General features: G+C 31.5%; 1 protein-coding gene and 1 long non-coding RNA gene across 7 annotated transcripts in view; both read right to left on the bottom strand.

Annotated features, from left to right (window-relative positions):
• The window catches only part of LOC127290862 (chloride channel CLIC-like protein 1), a 175872-nt gene that overhangs the window by 146522 nt on the left and 13063 nt on the right, over positions 1-16287 (bottom strand). The window lies entirely within an intron of this gene.
• Positions 5608-10640, bottom strand: LOC127290870 (uncharacterized). Of its 2 annotated transcripts, XR_007844502.1 has the most exons (5): positions 10479-10640; positions 9811-9877; positions 9530-9653; positions 6683-6729; positions 5608-6333 (listed from the first exon to the last, which is right to left on the bottom strand). It is a non-coding gene; the product is annotated as an uncharacterized LOC127290870 (long non-coding RNA). The 2 variants fall into 2 exon arrangements; XR_007844501.1 differs by lacking the exon at positions 6683-6729.

Below are 16287 nucleotides of genomic sequence, written 5' to 3'. Positions count from 1 at the left end.
GTGAAATACTTTATCATTTTTTTGACTTGGAAATGACATGGGAATTGTCATGGAAAAATTTTTTAAAAAAATGATAAAGGATTTCACATGGGGAATGACATGGTGTTTTACATAGGGTTTGACATTGGAAAATTTTTCAATAAAATGATAAAGGATTTCACATGTGGAATGACATGGGAAAATTTTTCAAAAAAATGATAAAGGATTTCACATGGGAATTGTCATGGAAAAATTTAAAAAAAATGATAAAGGATTTCACATGGGGAATGTCATGGGGTTTTACATAGGGTTTGACATTGGAAATTTTTTCAATAAAATGATAAAGGATTTCACATGTGGAATGACATGGGAAAATTTTTCAAAAAAATGATAAAGGATTTCACATGGGGAATGACATGGGAAAATTTTTAAAAAAAATGATAAAGGATTTCACATGGGGAATGACATGGGAATAGACATGGGAAAATTTTTCAATAAAATGATAAAGGATTTCACATGTGGAATGACATGGGGTTTGACATGGAAATATTTTTCAAAAAAATGATAAAGGATTTCACTTGGGAAATGACATGAGGTTTGACATAGAAAATTTTTTCAAAAAAATGATAAATAAACTGATAAAATGAAAAATACCAAATCACTTGGTATTTAACATGGTATTTGACATGGGAAAAAGTTTTGAATTTTTTCCTATGTCAAATCCTGTCTCAATTTCCCATGAAGATTTATATGGGAAACAATATGGTTTCCTATATGGGAGTGGGTTTTTAGATAGCTTTTAACATAGGATCCCATGTGGTTTCCCATGTGCGGATTTTCAATTGGGAGAAATAAAAAAAAAAAATTTGACCATTTTAGAAATTTAATTTTTTTTAAATATTAAAATTTTTAAAGTTTTATACGATTGATTCTTCAAAATCATGAAAAAACCTACAAAAAATTACCGATAAAAAATAATAAAAATGGTTGAAGTTGAATTTTCAAGGAATAATTGATAAAATTTAAACCAAACATAATTGGTTTGGTTTAAGAGGAAGAATTTTTAAAAAAAATTTGTTAGAACCAGAAATCATATTTCACTATGAAAAATAAAAAAAGTAGTTTTTAAGAATTTTACATCTTTTTAGGGTTCCGTACCCGAAGGGGGAACCCTATTAATGAGACTAGTGAAGCAAGGCATGTACCCCCCCCCCCTAGCGGTCACACGAATTTATCTAGAGGGCTGAAATTTGGTATACATTGTATTTTGGCGTTTAGATTATAGGAAAAATATAGCGAATCTCATAGGAATTGATTATCATAGCGTTGTCAAGGAAAAACCATGAATTTTTACGAAAAATCCCTGAAAATAACTATGTACCCCCCCCCCCCCCCCCCGGTTGCCACATCTTCTAACATAGAGAGCTCAAATTTAGTACACTTATGTATTTTTACGTGAAAATTACAGGAAAAAAAATAGCGAACATGATTCGGATAGATTTACATAGCGTTGTCGAGGAAAAATAAAAAATTTTGAAAAAAAGCGTTTAATCCACCTAGCGCACACACTATTTGACCAAGACAGTTCATATTGGGTATACTTATGTATTTTTGCGTGCAGATTACAGGAAAAATATAGCGAGCACGATTGGAGTTGATGATCATATTGTTTTTAAGGAAAACTCATATTTTTAGAAAAAATCATGGGTTTTTCGAATAAAAAAAGAAGAAAATTTTATCCTAAGAGATCGAAATTTTTACTTTTTTACGTATTTTTACGAGTAGATTATAGAAAAAATATAGCGAGAACGATTCGAGTTGAGTATCATAGCGTTTTCAAAGAAAAACTGATAATTTTCGACAAAAATTATGAATTTTCCTCAAAAACCGAAGAAAAATTTATCTAAAGAGTTTCAAATATATACACTTTTACGTATTTTTGCGTGTAGATTACAAAAAAAAATATAGCAAGAACGATTGGAGTTGATTATTATAGCGTTTTCAAGGAAAAACTGATAATTTTCGATAAAAATCATGATTTTTCAACAAAAAAATTTTTTAATTGAGTTTTTTCAAAACATACAATTTTTTTAAAAAGTGGACTTTTTCCTCAAGTTTTACAATTTTTGACCCAGAAAGATAAAATTTTCTTCCTTTTTTTGGGGCAAATTCTTGATTATTTTTCAACTCCAATTGTGCTTGCTATATTTTTTTGTAGTGTTTTGCCATTCTTTATAATTTGCCATTTTCTATTTTTTAACATTTGCTATTTTTTTTATCTTTTGACATTTTTTATTTGTTGATATTTTTATTATTTTTTAGTTTTATTAATTTATTTTCAAATCTATGCTCTCTCATTATTTTCAAATTTATGCGTAGATTATGTTCTATGTTTATGTCTATGTTTTCTATCTAGGCTTTCAAACTTTAAACCCCTCAAATTTTAGGTTTGAGGGTACGGAACCCTCGGTTTTAATGCGAGTGTAACTCGCACTTGTCCGATTTTTTTATATTTCAGAAATTTTATTTTCTAAAAAAATTTGAATTTTTTAATAATCCATACGATAGATTGTTCATAATCATGAAAAAAATGTATAAAAAAACCAGCAATGAATAATAATAGAAGTTTCGACAGAAGTTTAAATGTTTAGTTTTTGGACACTTTAAGTTTTATTTAAAAAATTATTAATGAATTAAGTAGTTTTCAGTTTCCCATATTATATTACAGTTTTAAATACTCAATATTGTCAAAAAAAAATTGACAACCTTAAACAGCCTTAATTTCGAAAGGTTGAAATTTCATCGGTCTCTCTCCTTAATCTACGTCTCTCTATTAACTCATCACAATCCTCGTCCCACCAAAGTGGCTGGGACTTACGTTTTCTCGGGTTATCAGAAGGATAGTATGCTCCACTCTCTTTAATATTACTGTTAATTCTCTCAATGAGTTTGTCATATATCACTACTGGATCTGAACTCTGATCCAGTTTTGAAGACAATACTCTTGCATCTACACTGCCGTACAGATTAAAAAGGTCGCGTCATTATTGTAGTATAAACATGAGAAAATCAACCTAAGCGACAATGGCGCTTATGTATCTTTTTAATTTGTACGGCAGTACAGACATCTGCTGCGAAAACCCTCCCCACGACACTTTAATCAATTTGAAACGTTTGTTGAAAGCCCTAACATATTTAGGTAAAACGTTAATTCCAGCCTTGACAAGGAGATGATTCGTGCCAAACAGATCAATTGTAACCTCTATATCAAAGAGACATGCTAAATCAGCAGAAACCAAAACAAGGTCCAGATTATTCTGTGTTTTTCAACAGAAGTCCTCATGAGTGGGGATTGAGTCATTTAAATTTACCAAGCTATAAGTATCCAATAATTCCAAGATATGAATACCTCTAGGGGTATCATGTTCCTGCAACAATTCCAACCAACAATTAGGTGGGATGACTACACCGGGAGAAGCATAAACTAAAACAAATTGAATTGTTTCAGTTCATATTCGAATGGCCACGATATCAAAAAAATCTTTATAGCTACCGTGCAACACCATAGGTGTGATTATTAAGGTTCTTTTTGCTAAAATCATCTAACCTCCTCCCAAGTTTGGACCTGGTCTATCGCATCTATAAGAATAATAACCAAAAACAGATTAATCAACTACCTGGTCCGTGAGCTATGTTTCCGTCACAGCCAGAAGATCAAAATCATACGTGGAAAGCATCAATTCAACTTCCACCTTTTTGTTCACAACGCTGTGTGCGTTTTAATTTCCAAATTTAATATTTTTGACTCGCATTTTGACTAAAGAGAATTATAAAGAAAACAGGTACTACTAATAAAATTTATACAACGAAAAATAACATAAGCTCCTATTTTAAGCAGGCTTGAATCAACCAGAGAATTTCTGAAAGATCAAGTAAAAACTAGAAGAGAAAAGAGAAAAATAAAACAAAACAGGAAACATAAACAAAAAGAAAATAATAAAAAAAAGGGAGAAAAATCAGTCTCGGAGGTCCAACATAGAATGATTTAATTTTCGGCAATGTGAAGATCATTAAGATCCTCACAATGTTTAGTCATCCTATCACCAACATCCTGTTCAGAAGAGTCGAGTAAGTCCCTATCTGCTCATCAGAATTTACGACACTTATATCCTGACACAAGTTTTGAATCAAACACTCCGAACCTATTTCCTCAATTTGAGAATCAGTAATAATTGTCTGCTGCCAATAAGGTGTAGAAATATTTCTGTCCACTTGTTCTTCCAATTCTGAAAACAACGGATGTTTACCTAAATCCAACGTTTCAGATGCTCCTAAATTTCTCTCTTGAGAAAAATCAGTGTCTCTCATTGGTAAATAATCCGAGAGAGATGCTGCAGCATTAGACAGGTCAGGATCCGAGGAGTCTTGCCCAGCAACTTGAGAGGAAAGGATGGGAAATTGAGCATTAGAGTCAAAATCCCTTGTCTCACTCTGATCATTATCATTGGTACTACGTACAGATTCCAGATAATTATTATTTATTTTGTTAAAGTTTGTATTAGGGAAACTAGGGTTACTACAATAGTTCTGAAACAACTCTGGGGATTTCTTTTTTTAAACCTTAATAGCCTCCATTCTTTGGATATTCGAGAAATAACGCAATTTGGATACCTCGAATTCCAACTTATAGGTAGGGCAATCTGTGGATGAAGCAATATGTTTGCCTTTGCAATTTTTACACCTATTACTACTGTTAGGATTGAGACAGGAGTTAGTATGATGCCCCTCTGAACAAAATTAGCAGTATGGTCTTGATGATCTGCATTGTGCCGCTATATAGCAAAATCTCTGACAACGGAAGCATCTAGAAAGCTTCGGAATGACCGGTGTAATAAGAAGGTAGTAACCTTCAATCTCTATAAACTTTGGAATAATAACACTCTCGAAAACAAACTCCATACGCATGGATGGGGTTCGATCAGGATTGAGACACCTTTTATCTGAGAAGATGAGTTTTTGATCCTCGGGATCGATACATTCAACTATTCTTCGTATTGACTGATTAATTGAAAAGGTAGAAATGAATTCCTTTTTTCTAATATAAGGTTCAGGAATAATAATTTTAAAGCCTAGCCAATTCTTCGAAATCAATTAGTTAATTCGTTTCTATATTGCTTCCTCATGGAGAAAGCTTTGTAATACCGAAATTTTTCGAAATTTCCGTAGGGGAGAATAGGGCAAGGATAGTTAGTTGCTGTTACGCTTAGACAGCTTGCTCAAAAATCGCGTCATTCATGGTATATTTGCGTCTTAACACCAATTAGATGATCGTAAAAATTGGAAGTCCATCTGCCAACATTTGCGAAGTCAGAAGTTTATTTTTGTAAAAAGTATGTTTTGCTAAAATGTCAACGTAGTGTTTATCATATTATTTTCAATATTAGTGCTTCCGAATATTTATTTACGTAAGTGTTTTCCGAAGTGGAATTTCCTGCTGAACACGAATATCGTATTTATTTTCAAATTAATTCACGACGTTTCTTAAACTTTAGAAAAAACTGAAATATGGGCTCATGGGGAAAGGATAGTTAGAGCTATTACGGCTACATAAAATCATGCTAATGCGACTGCAAATTATCAAAAAATGTTTAATTATTCTTTTTAGGTTGATATACATAATGGTACGTAATTATATACAGAACGAAGCTTATTGACTAAGAAATTGGTGATCATCTGAAGAAAATTGGTTAAACCTCAGATTCTAGTTCTGACGAATTTTAATGCAATAAATAATTGATATTTATAGAATGTTTAAAACATGTTGTTAATACTTGATATATCAATATTGAATAGTTTAAATCCAATAAAATAAAGAAAACGAAAAGTTACTGATTTTCTATGACATTTTTAGCATTCGGATTCTTGTAACTATCCTTGCCCCGGTACTGGGGGAAGGATAGTGGAATACATAGTGGAATACATTATATATATTATAATAATACTATATACCACCAAGATGAATAGCGTCCAAAATGTGTGTAGCCATAGTTTCGCTAAGCGTTTGTACGCAGACAGGAACTTTCATTTTTTTTTATTTTCCCGGGTCTGACGTGTTCTTCCGTAAATTTTGTTAATCTTTTGTGAAGAGAATCACAATGCTGGTCCATGTCAAATGCATCTTGAATAACATCCCAAGAGGCGAATTTTTTTCAACTGAAGAATTTCTGCCAGCTTCAACAATGTTTGTTAGAACGTTCTTAACGGCAAAATTATTTCGAACACTCTTATGAACATGGACAGGATCGAAGATCATAATGAGTTTAACACCTTCTACTTCTACTTGAACCGGATATCCTAGAAAATTTCATTGAATTAATTAATATATATATTTTTTTTAAAGATATAAAAGAAGTCAATTTTAAAATATTTTATCAGAATTCCTAAATTTTACAATCATAAATTTATTAAACTAATTTTTTTTCATTTTGTATAATTTAAATATATTTATGACTTTAGATTTTCTCTGTTTGAAATTTTATTTGTTCCTCTCATTAATAAATAAATCGCATCTTTTCATATCTGTTATCTTATCTTTTATCTATCTGTCGAAAAATAATTTTAAACGCTTAAAGAAATATGTAAATTAATAATCTTTTTTATCAATATTATTTTCTCATTAATCATATTATAAATTATAATTTACCTTTTTGAGTGTTCTTGTCGAGTAATTGGCATTATTTAATTTTTCAGCTAGAAAAATATATAATAAATATGAATATAGCGAATTTAATTTAATTATTCAAATAAGTTCTGTTGTAACGTTAATTTGTAATGACAAGCTGAACTGTCTTGAATGCGAATTCCATTAAAAACTTCTTGCCAAAAGAGATAGGTAATAATGGTTTATGATTGGTTGTTTCAAATATACCCAGGGTCAAATTGCTAATTGAACAAGTTTGAATTTTTATAAAAATTATCTGTCGCATCATCTATAATTAAGATTGGACAAATTAGAAACTAACATTTGAAAATGTCTTCTTGAAATTATTTCGTTTTCTAACCTCTAAATTATTAAATTTCTTCAATTTCACATAAATTAATAAAAAAATTTAGTATTAAAAAAATATAATTTTATGCGTTTTTCACATGTTTACATTTGCTGATAATTTCAAAGAGGCTATTGTTAAAAAATTAAAAGTAACGAATAATAAAGGTAATCACGAATTAAAAGTAAATGAACAAAAATGGTTAATAATTTAGAAATTGATTGTTCCCCTGGTGATTGTACAAAAGATGTTAATGTTGAATATCTCAATACTCCTGGATTTTGTTGCGAAGATTGTCCAATTTAATTTTCGTTGTTTTTATCCCATGAAGCAATTAACGAAGAAACAAACGAGTTACGTTTTAAATACAAGTCGGAAGTCCGCCATCACGTAATCATTCCAATCGTTGAAATCGAAGATAAATTTTGCCTAATCTTGGAATTATTGCAAGTCTTCTACCAATTTTCACTGAATGTCCAGGACATTAACAATTTTTGTTGTTTTCATTATAACGAATTATTAATAATTAAATTAATTCGACTGGAAAATAATACAGTGGTGTGAAATAAGAAAATGGCTTCTTTTTTATGCGAAATTTCACAACTGACAAGTTAAATTGACTTGTTCGCCTTTTGGAGATTATGATTTTTGTGATTTTCCAAATAATTCGAAATAATTTGAAATTAGTTATTATTGATTTTAAATACAACTTACCAATATCGCCATTGTTTCTCAAACATTGCTCTCTGTAATCTCTTTTACTGCCTTGACCTTAGACGTTCCTTGGTCGCATATTGTTAATATCAGTTCAAGACCGATGTCTTTAACTGCCTTTACATTTTCTTTAATACCTACTACTAATTACTCCCATTTTGTTCATGTATGGCAAAAGTAGTAGGAAAAGTGCTTCTTCTCGACAGTTTTTAATGTTCTAATCATGAACACGAGGAGATGATCGGCAAATTGGCAGGTCCTTTTGTAACCAAAATTTTCAAATCCCAGAATTAAGTCTTTTTGTCCATCATATGACACATGCGGCAAGAATTCCATTTCGTCCCACATCATTTCTGTCAGTTTTTGATCGGATTCAAAATTTTCCACTTCTGACTTCAAATGTGTCATTGAGTTTTGATTAATTCCAGTATGTAATGTGAACTTACGCATGAATCTTTTCAAACTTCTTATAGACGGACAAATTATTACTTGACGCAAAAACCTATATGCTTTTGGGGACACCTTATAAAGGGATAAGCAAAGTGACTTTTGGCTTCTGGTGAATAGTTGTCCTTGTTTTTCTCTTCCTACATTTTTTAATTGCATTTCTATAATGTCTTTTTGTGTGGAAAAAATTTTCTCAAAATTTGATGGATCATTTTTCTTAATTTCTTTAATACGTATTTTAGCTCCATAAATTAAAAAAATTTTTAATAAAAATTATATATATCGTGTGATTAATATATTGTTCCATTAAAAGTAATAAAATTGTATCAAATATTATTTATTTTTGTTTGTAAATCCAAATTAGACGAAACGTTTCCTTCATTTTCTTTATGTCTGTTGAAAATTACATTACACTACATACTCCACCTAATTCCAGAAACATTTTCTTCATTGGACAACAATCTGTGCGGTTACACTCTATTTCATCGTCCACCGAATCATCCACTTTCCGCTTAATAGGAGTCATCAAAGATGACTTTCTGATATCATCAGAGAGTGTGCGAATTGAAGAAAACGCCAATCCTGGTGATATTTGCAATGGCATAAAAACATTGCCTGATCATTACGAATGACGTCTTCAAGTGTCAATGAGATGATTTTTTCTTCCAAATTATTTTTATCATCTAGATGATATGGTGGTGGTAAATTTTTTTAGGTATGACACCAGACTTTAACCGCGGGCGTAAATTTCCTCCCATATAATCCGCGTCTTCAAAATGTTCTCTACATATTTTATATTTTTTTAAAAAAATCTCCATATGAGATATTTTTTAAAGCCGGATTATTAATCGCTTCCAACCATTTTTCACCCAGATTCGAATCATATGGCAACATATGAAATGTTGTCACATTTTTCGATTCACAATTTGGGACAATGCATTTCCTCCCATGCGTACTTGAGATTATGCACTTGGGATTCCATTGCGCTAAAAGCAAATGTACAAAAGGCAATTATTGCTTGGTTACTAAGGAAAAAACTACATGACATTTGGAAAATAAATGTGACAATTATAATTAAATATTTATAACAAAATATTTAAGCTAAAATTTATACATGTATTTTTAACCTTAGTAAACAAAGAAAAAATTGCCTTTCTTTACAGAAAAAATTGACTTATATATGCATTTGCTTTAGTTATAAGGCAAAATTGCCTTATTCCAAAGCATATTTTATACTATTTTTTTCAGTGTATAACTTGTGACAACCCTTATAACTAATATATTGTAAAGAATAAATTCATAAAAATTAAATATTAATAATATTTCAAGATTAAAACACCAACCTGTAATTTGAAGTTGAATTTAGCACTGTGTCTCAATCAAATATGATAGTGCTCCTCGAAGAAGGGTTCTTTCTTGGCTCCTTTGGTAGAAAAGACGACGAGGCATGCAGCGCTCCTCAATTTTCTACAAATAATGGCGTTAAAAAATACCATATTAGTGATACTAGTAAAATAATTAAAATAAAGAAAATCATTATAATATTAATTATAATTATTAAAATTATTTTAAACTTCATTTATATATTTTCAATAAAACAAATTAAAAAATAAAAAACACTTACCGATCACAAGCAATATCTTATTCTTTTGGACCACCAGCAACATCATTTTTTGTTTCATTGTTCAATTCTGTAAGTAAAAAGAAAACTCCTTTTTTACTTTTACAATCGATCAATTTTCTTTTTAAATATAATGGACAAGTGTTCAGCTTTGAAACTAAATTTGACATGAAATTATCTGTGTCAAGATATTTTGAGGTTATACTTTGTTCAGTGTTATCTTTGTAAAAATAAACAGGATTTTCATATTTACTGGCACAACTCACTTAAAATAATAAAATTATATATAACGTTGAATGCAATTATTGATGTAAAGTAGTGTAAATAGCTATAAATATCAATTTTCCTTAACGAAGAATTTAATTTCTTTCAACAACGTTTACTGTATACTATAAATAAGCGCCATACTTTTTTAATGTATTTCTACCAACTTGACAGCAAAAAACTTTGAAACTATTTTTTAACTGATAATATAGAAGTTATTTTTTACTGAATTCTTTTAATCTTTTCTTGTATCATATTCAAATAAATGAACATTAAATTTTTTTATAACAAATTATGTATTTGTACTTTGAATTACATTTTACCTGTTTGAATTCTAAAATTTTGAGGTCAAAATCTTCTTGTCAAAATTTTTTTATCAAAATATGTTAAAAAATACAAATACTTACTTTAATAATATTCCGTTTTGTTCATTATGCCGCTATGCATTATGAGGTGTCACAAAGTTTTAGGTTAAACTTTTAAATCACTACCGATGAATTTCTTCGTAATTATATTTCTGGAATTTATAAAATTTTCCCGGACAGCACCGAAACTCCCCTGAACCTTGCCTGAACCTCGCTTGACGAGGTTCGGGAACTTGAGTCGCGAGGTCCAAACGAGGTTGAGTTAATGTTTAAATGTCCGCGCATAATAAAGGTCAGTCACAGAGGTTGGCTGAATATTGGATTTTAATTTATGTTAAATATTAAAATGAAAGATTATTGGCATATTGTGAGAGGATATTTAAGGAAATTAAAAATTCAAGATTTGTTTAATGTAATCGTTAAATATTCTGGAAATTTGGAGGGAGCAAAAATACGGAAAAATAAAAAGAAAGCAAATGAATTTAAAAAACTATTGAAAATCGCATTTTCTATGACATGGGAAAGCGTAAATAAAACAGAAATTAATAGACAATCATAAATACAGTTATATTTATTAGTAATAAATTATTATTATTACATTAAATTACAAATAGTGTTAAACTTTTTTGACAAGAAATAATTATATTTCTGCCAAAAAAATTCTGATAACTCGTTTTAATAAAATTTGCATTTACTTTTTAATTTTTTTTTAATTTTAATTTTTTATTAGCACATGAAATGTGCCTGCAGACTCTCAAAAAAACCTTTAAAAATACAATTTTTATGTAACTACTAATAAATATAACTGTATTTATGATTGTCTATTAATTTCTGTTTTATTTACGCTTTCCCATGTCATAGAAAATGCAATTTTCAATAGTTTTTTAAATTCATTTGCTTTCTTTTTATTTTTCCGTATTTTTGCTCCCTCCAAATTTCCAGAATATTTAACGATTACATTTAACAAATCTTGAATTTTTAAATTCCTTAAATATCCTCTCACAATATGCCAATAATCTTTAATTTTAATATTTAACATAAATTAAAATCCAATATTCAGCCAACCTCTATGACTGATCTTTATTATGCGCGGACATTTAAACATTAACTCAACCTCGTGTGGACCTCGCGACTCAAGTTCCCGAACCTCGTCAAGCGAGGTTCAGTCAAGGTTCAGGGAAGTTTCGGTGCTGTCCGGGTTATTTACTCACAATTTATTTATTATAACGTACATTACCCGCAATGTTAAAAAATATAATTACTTTAATAATGTTCCGTTTTGTTAATTATTTATATTGAAAATAAAAATAAAGCAACGCAAACAAACAGACATTTGTAAATAGATGCTACGAAGCTGAAGTACACAACGTTTATCAACGAAATTTTTTTTAAAGTTCTATATTAAGCCTAAATTACATATATTTATTGTAGGCGGAATATTTAAAGCATTTTTCAGATAAATATTCTGCCTATGTTAAATATATGTAATTTAGACGTAATATTTCACTTTTTAAAAAAAATGTTTTTCTTGATAAACGTTGCGTACTTCAGCTTCGTTTCAATTCTATTAAATATTAATTACACTGGAAACTCCCAATAGCGTACAGCATTAGTCTTATTCCGATCTACGGAAAAATATCCTTGACGTGGAATACTATAAACACTCAGGGCAGTACAATGAATTACTAGTGCTTTTAGCAGAATACATTGTGCATATTATTATAAATATTAATTAATTTTGTTTTTATAATAAAGTATTGTAAGTTGTAATTTTATAATTAATATTTTTTTTCAAAATTTAGTAATTAATAAGCCAATAAAACTGCTTGAAAAGTAATGGTACACTCAAAGCAGACGCTCTAGCTTTCTGATTTCTGTTTCTGATCCCGCCCAACCCTTTCCTCCTTCATAAATAAATATGAAAGGAGGTCAAGACACAAGGAGGTGGATAGTGAGGGGAAGAGGTTAATAGAGTTGGTTCAGGATTATGGTTGGACGATTTGCAACGGAAATATAAAGGGGGATGAAGAGCGGGAATTCACATTTGTGGGGAGGTGGGATACAGTTATCGATTATGTCTTGGCAGAAGAGAAGGTGAGAGAGAAAATAATAAGGATGGAGGTAGGAAGTGAGATCGGTGCAGACCACTTTCCGATAACGGTGGAGATAGGGAGGGAGGGATACAAGAGTGATGTAAGAAGGAAAAAAGAGAGGAGAGAAGGGAAAGTAAAGATGGGAAATGGAGTGCAGTGAAATTAAAGTTGTTTGAAAGAAGGTTGCAGGAGGAATGGATAAGAGGAAGAGAAGAAGAAAAGGTCGATGAGAGAATAGAACGAGTAAGGAAGAATATTGAAAAGCTAAAGAAGGACATGGGAAAGGAGGGAGATAGTGAAGAAAGAAGGATAGGGTGGTGGCATGAGGAGTGCGCTGCGAGTAGGAATCGAATGAAGGTAAACATTAAAGAGTGGAGGGAAGGTAGAATCAGCAGGAAAGAGTACAAGAGGAGGCAGAGAAATAATGCGAAGATGCTGAAGTACAAGAAAGAGGAGGAGAGAAAAAAATTTATGGCAGAGGTGGAAAAGGCGGTTAGAAAGGGAATGGGAAGTTATAAATAGGGAAAGAAATAGGAGAGAAATGGTAGATAGGAGCATTGGAATGGGGAAATGGACGAAATACTTTAAAGGATTAAGTGGTGGAGTGGACAACAGAGTGGTGGGTGAGAGAAGAAAAGTGACGCAAGAGGGTGGGATTACTGAGATAAGCATGGAGAAGGTGGAAGCAGCGATATCTAGGTTGAAAAGAAACAAAGCAGCTGGTCAGGATGAAATTGAAGCGGGGAGTATGAAATATGGGTGGGAGGTGGTAAGAAGAGAAATGCTGGATATTTTAAATAAGGTGTGGAAAGAAGAGGGGTGGCCAAAGGATTGGAAGTTGGGGTTAATAGTACCGCTGGTAAAAAAGGGAGAAGGGAAGAAAGTGGAAGACTATAAAGGGTTCTCATTGATGCCGGTGGGTTAAAAAATTTATAAGGAAATTCTAAGGAAAAGGCTGGAAGAGAGCGTTGAGAGGGTGGGGGGAATTCCACACAATCAGGCGGGTTTTAGAAAAGAGATGGGGACGATGGACCATATATTTATATATATGGTCCATCGTCCCCATCCCTTTTCTAAAACCCGCCTGATATATATACACTAAATTATTTAGTTAACAGAAATTTAAAAAGGGAGAAAGGGAAATTACTGGGGTTATTTGTGGATTTTAAAGAGGCGTTCCCATCGGTGGACAGGGGGATCTTGTGGAAAACGCTAAAGGAGAGGGGTATAGAGGACGGTGAAGTGTTCTAGATGGGAAGAGGTCTACTACAGGGCTGCCCGCTGAGTCCATTATTGTTTAGTCTATTAATGGTGGATTTGGAGGAGAGGATGAAAAAGAGAGGTAAGGGAGGAGTAGTGTTGGGAACAGGAAGAATGTTTTCGCTTGCGTACGCGGATGATGTTGTGTTGTTGGCTGAAAGTGAGATGCGATTGTTGATGAAAGAATTTGAGAGCTACGTGAGAGCGAAAGATTTGTGGATAAATGTGGAAAAAACTGAAATGGTGAGATTCAGGAACAGAAAGAGTGGGGTGGCGGAGGTATGGAAGTTGAATGGTAGAGAGGTAGAAGAAGTGGATGAATTTTGTTATTTAGGTTTTTGGTTCAGATGTAATGGTGCGCATGACTTGCAAGTGAGCAGTAGGGTGGAGAAAGCGGGAAAGATAATGGGACAAGTGTGGGGAATATGAGATTTACGAATGATTGGAAAAAGAGAATATGGTTGTTTGACGTGCTAGTATGGTCGGTGTTGTGTTATGGTGTGGAAGTTTGGGGTTGGAAGGAGTGGAAAAGAGTGGAAAGTATGAATGAGAGGTATTTGAGATGGCGATGGGTGTGAGTGCGAGCTGTCCGGAGTACATGTTGAGAGAGGAAGTAGGCAGAGAAAGGATAATGGTGAGACAAAGAAGAAGAGCATGGGGGTTTAAAGAAAGGTTAAGACAGGGAAAAGGAAACGAATGGACTCAGCGGTGTAGTAGGTATGTTGTAGAGAGAGAGATTAGTGGGAATCGAGAGAAGTCGAAGTGGGAAAAGACGAGGGAGGGGGCGCTAGCGGAGGCGAGGAAATAAAGAGAACGGTGGTATGGGATGGAGGAGGGTTGGAAGGAGATGGATAGAAGAGAAAGATGGGAAAAAATATGGAACTCAAAGTACAACAGATGGTACAAGAAACAAAGCAGTACAAGTACCAAAGTATTTGAGTAAGTTGAAAAGACAGATGAAATGGGAAAGGATGGCGAGATTCAGAATGGGAGAGGGAGTGCGAGAGTGTAGGTACTGGTTGGATAGAGAAGAGAGATTGTGTAGAGTGTGTGGGTATGAAGTGGAGGAAAGGGAGCATGTGCTGGAAAGGTGTGCAAGGGGTGTGAGTGAGTATGATAGGTGTGGAGTGGATGTCAAAGTAAGATGGATTTTGAATGAGAATGGGCAGGGCGAGAGATGGAGGAAAGGAGAAAGGCGAATTGGATGTAAGATGTATTAAATGGGGTTTGAATCAGATGGAGTTAAGGGGTGGGCGTTCAGGGGATCGAAGCCAGAAATAAGCGAAATGAACTGGAAACGGAAGCCCTGGCACTGGCGGTTTAAGGCACGGTTAGGGTAGTTAATAAGAATTGCGTTAGGTTAAGAAATTTTATTTTTTTTGTATTAGTGCGTTTATATTAGAATAAGCTTGTTGTAATTAGATTTAAGGAAATATGTATTTGGAGCCTCGAACCCTGCGTTATGGCAGGGAGAGTAAATAAACATTATTATTATTAATTAATTAAATAAAAGTTAAAAAATAAATTATTATTTAATAAAAATTAGTTAGCTAAATATTTAATTAATTAGTTAATTAATATTTTTCTCAGAGAAAAATTGGCAAAAAAATCTATTTCCTGCTTTTAAAAAAATTGTTTCGAACAGGAAATAATCTTAATAATAATCTTATGATTATCTTATATGAAGATTATCTTAATAATAATCTTCTCTTTAAAAAAATGAATTAACTCATTATTTAATTAATTAGTTAATTAACTTTTTTAAAGAGAAGAATTGTCAGAAAAATTATTTCCAGTTCGCAACAATTTTTTTAAAAGCAGGAAATAATCTTTTTGTCAATTTTTCTCTGAGAAAAAAATTAATTAACTAATTAATGAGTTAATTAATTTTTTTGTAAAGACAAGAATTGTCAGAAAAATTATTTCCTGATCGCAACAATTTTTTGGAGCAGTAAATTAATTTTCATTAAATAATAATTTATTTTTTAACTTTTATTTAATTAATTAGTAATTAATAAATTATTAATAATTTAATGAATAGTCAATTAAATAATTAATTAATGTATTATTAATAAAATAATAGTCAATTAATAATTAAACAAATAATTAATTAGTAATCAATTAAATTATATAATTTATTTTTTTCTTTCAATTTGAATTCTCTTTTACAGAGACCTCTTCATATTAAATTTTCTATCACGCATGCTTTCTATGATTTAGGTGTACTTTCTTTAAGTAGTGGGGAGAAGTGTAAATCTGAATTTTTGTTTGCATTAAATCTCTTTTTATATTAAGGGGATGGGCCTAATAATTGTCAAATTAAAAAGTCTAATTCTTTCTTTACTTCTAATTTATTACGACACAAATAGAAATTTTTTTTTATGTACAGGGGAGGACTATAAATCTTAAGTTTCATTGGCACAAAATCTCTATTTTTTCTTAAGGAGGATGAGACTAAATGTTTTTGTTTTAAATTTAATATTTTCTCCATTTTGAAA

This window comes from Leptopilina boulardi, unplaced genomic scaffold (genome assembly GCF_019393585.1).
Source record: "Leptopilina boulardi isolate dan_hultmark-lab unplaced genomic scaffold, ZJU_Lbou_2.1 LbouV2_90, whole genome shotgun sequence".
Lineage (NCBI taxonomy): Eukaryota > Metazoa > Arthropoda > Insecta > Hymenoptera > Figitidae > Leptopilina > Leptopilina boulardi.
This window is presented reverse-complemented; position numbering and strand designations above follow the sequence as displayed.